We start from the raw sequence: 6,866 nt of genomic DNA on the forward strand, positions 1-6,866 counted from the left end.
TGAATATTTGAATACATAAATATACCACATTTTTTTCAGCAATTTCCAGATTTTGTCTCCATCTATTTCCCATTGGTCTCAATGCAACGAATCTTTATGTCCAGGCAGGCTCCCATTGCTGAGGAAAATGGCCCATCTATCTTACTTTCCAATATCATAACATTTGAAACACAAGCTAATAACAGCATTCATTTGCCCCCAACAGTAGGGGAAGTGTCATTTCATTGCAAGGTATCATGGGCCTCTTGAGAGATAGAATTGAAATGAGAGGAAATGGATTGATCTTTATTTCATTTCCCACCCCACCCCCTGCATACTAGAAAAAATGTCCCAGATAAACAGGTATTTGTGTATGCATTATTTTATTTCTTTATGTTCCTAACCCAAATGTGGAATCACTGAAGAAAAGCATAAAATCAATTTTTCATTTTGCTAATGATTAAATTTTGTTATTGTTCAGTCATTTCAATTGTGTCTGACTCTTCATGACCCCATTTAGGGTTTTCTTGGCAAAGATACTGGAATGGCTTTGCAATTTCTTTTTCCAGCTCATTTTACAGATGTGCAAACTGAGGCAAACAGGGTTAAGTGACTTGCCCAGGGTCACACAGCTAGTAAGTGTCTGAGGACTGATTTGAACTCCTGATTCTGAGCCCAGTGCTCTATCCGCTGTACTATTTAACGGCCCCAATGATTAAATGGTGGCATTAAACAGTTACAACATGAAGGCAGACAATTATACTATTTCCTAGGATTGTAGTCTTCTAGAACTGGGAAATATCTTGGAGATCTAGTTCTATGTTTATTTATGTTGAAATTTTCAAAGACATAGTTACTGTGTTCTTAGAAATAAACCAGTCTAACTTTTATATCCTACCAACTACTCCAGGAGCAGCTAGGTGGCACAGTGGATAAAGCTCTGGGCCTGGAGTCAGGAAGACCTAAGTTCAAATCTGTCCTCAGATACTTACTAGCTGTGTGACTCTGGACAAGTTGCTTAACCCCTATTTGCTTCAGTTTTGGTCATCTGTAAAATGAGCTGGACAAGGAAATAGCAAACCCCTCCAATATCTTTACCAGGAAAACCCCAAGTGGGGTCATGAAGAGTTGGATACAACTCAACAATAACAATTTTTAAAGCTGTTGAAACTGTGTCATAAAGAGCTATATGACTTGTCTGTGGTCATATAGCCAGGTATCAGAACTAGGAAAGCTCTGGATTTTTACACTAGATGAATTCTCGAGATCTTTCGTAAAGTAGTGATTATATGAAGACTTAAATAATAATGAATAAAATGGGAATGGACGTGTTAGAAAAGAGAAAAATTGAATATGAATCTTAAGTGATAAGAAATGAAAATGAGTACAACTCTTAAGCCTAGAAATAGACTTGAAGCTTTGATCTGGGCTTGGGCCTGGCAGGGGTGGGAAGAACTCTGATGTGGGTCTGAGTTCAAAAGAGGATCAATTGTCCATTTAGAATAAAATGTTTTGATTCTTTGATTCTTAATTAGCTGCCTCCTTTCAAATGGATTTTTGTGGCATTAGTTTAAATTCTGTATGCTCAAGTAAAAAATTTAGAAAATGTCTCAATATTTATTAATTGTAAAAAAAAAATCCAACAGTTTTTTAGCAGAGACAAATTCCACCCCTCCTTCTTAAATGACTTCATTACAATCAAGGAGGTAATAGTGTTGTGTTGCCACAAATAGCTGTTATTATAGAGAAAAAGGAATGGGGAGAAAATGATAGAAGTCCCTGAATGATGTCATTTTGGTTCTGGTCTCAAATCAGAAGACAGAGTTCAAATCCTGCCTCCAAAACTTATTAGCTGTGTGACTATAGGCAAGTTATTTAGTTGTGTCTAAGCTTCAGTTTTCTAATCTTTCAGATGGGCATAATAATACCCGTAGCAATTAATTTACATTCCTGTTTATACATGACCTAAGGAAAATATGCTAAGTGCTTTGTAAACCCTACTAAAAAAATGGATCTGTGATGTTGTCTGTTCAAGAGTTCCCTCCAACTATGAAGCCATGCCTGCCCATCCTTTGTGACTGTTCTTCACAAAGTTCACTACAAGGGATCCACCCAAAGTATTTTAGGTTTTCCTGATAGTATCCTGATATAGTAAGGTATAGTGATTAAAAAGGTTTGAGAGATAATTTCTAGATAATTTAATCATTTTATTAATAAGGCCAGCATGTTATCAATAAAAGGGTGGTCATTTGGCTCTTTCTTTCTTAGACTAAGGACAATCATGGTGGCAGTCTCAGGGCTTACATGTTCTTTTGGAAGAGGAGTGGCAATCGACTCTGGCTAAGAAAGAATATTACAATGAGGGGTTGATAGTGACATCATGTTATCCTTGGACAGAGAAACTATCTCTGTACTCAGACCATCCCCAGACTCGGGCAGTCTATTCAAAGAATTTGTGCCCCACCCAAACCTGAGCAAAACACAAGGGCTACTCCACAGGGGTGGAGTCTTGAACAAGAAAGTCCAATCTCCTTATCAGCAATTTCCTTCAAGAGATTGAACTTTTTAAAATCAAGACTTTAGAAGAAGAGAACTGTGGTTTCATGGTATGTTGTAGGGTCATCTCAAAAGAATTCACAAACTCAGACCATCTCCAACCCAAGCAAAGGCATTTATTGAGAATATGGCCTCTCAGGAAGTGGACTGAGTTCCAAGAGGGAGCTGGCCGCTTACTGAAAGCAAGATGGGGATTTTTATAGGGCAAAAGATACAATTACATCATTAAAGAACATATGAATATTAAAATATGGGAGGGGTTTGTCAAGGGATTAGGCAATAGGGGTGGGGTGCCAAGCACAGTGGAACTGTTTATGTGATTGCCCACAATGTATACAGAAAAAAACATTGGGGTGCATATATGTATAATAATGATATTATAATAAGCTTCTCTATATCATAAGTTTACCCAAAGAATAGCTTTTGCTATTACTGCCAGGTGCCTACTTAGGGAAAATCCTTTCTATATTTTTGGGGTCCACATCTTGCTAGGGAAAACTGGTGGTGCTGGTTTCCAGTTCCTGGCTATTGTGATCCTGTCCGAGATTAGATGGATGTAGTTGTGGTTAAGTGCATGGACACACCCACCTGCTGTTTCTATGAGGAATATGAGGAAAGGCTAGCTAGAGGCAGTGGCTGAGATTCCATCACATGGACATGACTGCTGTTCTACTGGGACATGAGTTTATGGACATGCCTGTTGTTCTAGTGAGGCATGAGTTCATGGAGATACCTGCTGTTCTAGAGAGGCATATAAGAGGAAGTTAGGATATTGAGTCTAGGGGCCAGTGTGGTTAAAACCAGATTGTATGGTCAAATCAGGACATGCCTGTTATTCAGTGAGGCCCATAAGGAAGTTAGAATATTTGGGTTGGGGGTAGCTTTATTAGGATTCCACCAGTAGTATCTGGAGGACCCCACCAATCACAAAGAATCCTTCCTCAGCCTGGACTCTATGCTGGTTCTTTTCCATCACAGTGATGGATATTTTGGCAACTTTACATTTCTCTGTTTTATGTCTTTCCTGCTATGTATTATCAGAGGGTTATTGAACAGGCTATTTCTGTTATTAAATCCTTCAAGGATGCATGAATGATTTTGATTTATGGGTGCATGATACCTTTTTCTCAAAGAGCTTGTAATGCTCTATTTTGTTCTACTGAGTCAAATTTTTTATGATCAAGCGATAATCCCAATGAGCCCTTATGTTTTCTATGTCTTTTAGTCAGCTATTAGATGATAAAGATTTTGAAAGTCTGCTTGTTCCTTAATAATACACTCATTGGAGGATTCCTTCGATTTATGTGAAGTGACCCTCACAAAAGTTTTATGTCCATAGGAGAGTCAGCATGTAGGTATAAATCTCATATCCATACATCTTTTCTCAGCTGTTAAAATAGTTGCATTCTTTGTGATGTTGTTTGGTGCTCACCATGTCTAGCACCCACTAATACTGTTTTTATCATTTCAAGGCATGAAATTTCATATAATCTACCAATCTTCTTTCCCATGAATCATACTTTACCATGTATATCTTTCATCCCGTACCTGTTCTCTCCTTTTCATTAAAGTCAGTATCAGAATGTATGTTGATTTGATTTTGAGGGTCTTATCAAGTTTGTCATGGAATTTATCTACTCCTTCCTGTTCAGCAATTAATGTTGATGTGTAAGTTGCAATTATTTTCGTGGTAGTTCTTTTTGAAAACACTTATTATTAGTACTTCAAAACATGACCAGATATCTAATGAAATAACATTTCTTGTAGCATTTGGCCTCATAATAGAATTCCCTTCACAAATTCTTTTTTATTATCTCCAAATAGTACCTCTAAGATATCCTTTCATTTAACTTCAAGTTCTTTAATTCTTCTTGTTCATTTATACCAAGAATGACAAGATTGGTAACATAGGAATTGTAGGAAGATGGTAGTGTAGGACTCAGAGGATCTCAAACCTTCCACAAACATTCCTTCAGGCTTAGAGGTGCCCTTTGAATAAACAATAGAAAGAATAATTTCTAGATTTCCCCAGCCAACCTAAGAATCCACAGAGGTACCCTCAGAGTCCTGCTGCTGGCTGGTAAAGGTAAGTCTAGGGGTGAGGGGAGGGAGGGAATTGAGAGCAAAGACCAAAGGCAAGAGTTCATGTAGCCCCTGGAGCCTTTCAAAGAGTTTCAGAATTTCCTGAGCTCTCTATTATGGAATCCTAGCCTTCCTCAAGGCTGTGGCTGAAAGAGCAATTTTAGAGCATTCTAGGTGGTCTAGCTCAGCACTCTGTGACCTAGCCCAACAGTATAGTCTTCTCCAAGCCTTTGCCCAGGTGCCTGACTCCAAGACAAGAGAGAGTATAGTCTCTGGATATTCTAAGTGGCATGTGGCACCAGTGTCCAGAGTCAAGGTTCTAGAAGAAGACCCAAGGTAAAGTACAGCATAATCAGTCCCTGAAACCTATGGGAGGACATTAGAATGGCAGTGTCCCCTAATCTCAGCAACTGAGGGGAAGGATCCTAGTTAGAGCCTACATACCCAGAAAGAGGTCTCAGAGCCTTGTGACTATAGGGAGAACCCAGGCAGAGTCCATCAGCTGAGCAGACCTGGAATCACTTGAAGGGGGAGGGGGTCCTACTCTGTTCTGCTGTGCTGAGAACTAGGCAGGGCCTGCCCACACCACTTAGTTGTGGAGCTTGAACTATTCATTACAGGCCCTCTCCCTACCTTCACCCTCCCCTCCCCCCACCATGTATAAACAAAGGAGGTGGTAAACCTTAAAAAAAAAGATAGTGATCCCACATGTCCAAGTAGAGCCTCAGGGGAAAAATGTCTTGGCCACAAGGATTGCAGAAGTAAGTAGAAGAAATAAAACAAGACACCCCCCAAAAAACTAGGGAGGAAATAATGAGAAGGAAACTGAAATGTTAGACTAGATCATGGAAAACTTCACTCAAGATCTGAATGTTCTGAGAATTATATTGGCTTGACAGAAAACAATGACTTAACAACACAATAAAAAAATCAACCTCCTCCCCCAATAAAATAATAAAATCTAAGAAAGACAACTGAGCTGGAAAATGGGGCAAGAAGAGACAGTCAAAAACTTATCAGACTCTCCAAAAATTATGATAAGAATAAAATAAGAATATTGTATTTCAGGGAATTGCAAATGAGAATTGCCCAGAACTCCTAAAAACAGAGAGCAAAGTGAAAATAGAAAGAATCCACCTGAAAGAAACCCCAAAATGAAAACCTCCAGGAACATCATGGCCAAAATTCAGAACTTCAGGATCCAGAAAAAATTGTACAAGTAGCTAGAAAGAGGGGGGGCGGGTTTGAAATACCAAGGAATCACAATAAGGATTACATAATACTTAAAGCTACCAAACTAAAAGAGAAAATAAATTGAAATATGATATTCCAAAAGGCAGGGAATAAGGCTTATAATCAAAATTAACTTTTCTGGCAAAAGTAAGTATAATCTTATGGGGGAAAATGAATTTCAATATAAAATAGGATTTCCAAACATTCTTGATGAAAAAATCAGAACTGAGTAGACATTTGGCAATGAAAACACAAGTGCCAAGTTTATTGAAAGGGAATACGTGGGGATGAATTGTTTCCATATTAATAAAAGGATAAGAAACAAGAGTTTTCTCAAACCTCCAATATATTTAATGGTCATAGAGAACTAAAAGGTCTGGCAAAGCACCTGTGGACCATTTATTCTGCTTTAATTTTCTTTGAAGAAAGTAAAATTAGGAGAGACAGAGAACTATCCTAAGGAGGAAAGGAGGGAGAACAGGGGAATCAGTATTGAATAATAAAGATGCATGGGATAAAGAGCACATAGCCATTGATGAAGTGATAGAGGCAACCAGCATCCCATGAACCTCACTTTCATCTGAACCAGAGAGAGGAAGATGGAAGAGTTTCAGACACACCCTATTTCCCCTCCATATACACATGTATTTCTCTTTGTATGGAAATATATAAAACTCAAAATGGAAATACGTGAGGTCTGGGATGAGAGGAGGGATAGAGGAGATATGGCAGTGATATGTGATATGGCAGGAGATATGGCAGGATAGTGAAGAGATAATTTAACCAAACCAGTATTGGAGAGAGGAGCATAAAGGGAGGATTAAAAGGAAAGGAACAAAAAGTAAAAATTAGATAATGATAATGGGTGGGTTAAGGAGGGGTTAAAGAGATGTAGCAAGAGGATAGATTGTTTCATTTATAAGATCTCAAGTTTTAGACAAATTCTCTTCCTTCACTTTATTTATGAAGACAAGAGGACAGGGTAGAGGGAAACAAAAAATTGATAGTTATAACTG

Source organism: Trichosurus vulpecula, chromosome 3 (assembly GCF_011100635.1).
Source record: "Trichosurus vulpecula isolate mTriVul1 chromosome 3, mTriVul1.pri, whole genome shotgun sequence".
Lineage (NCBI taxonomy): Eukaryota > Metazoa > Chordata > Mammalia > Diprotodontia > Phalangeridae > Trichosurus > Trichosurus vulpecula.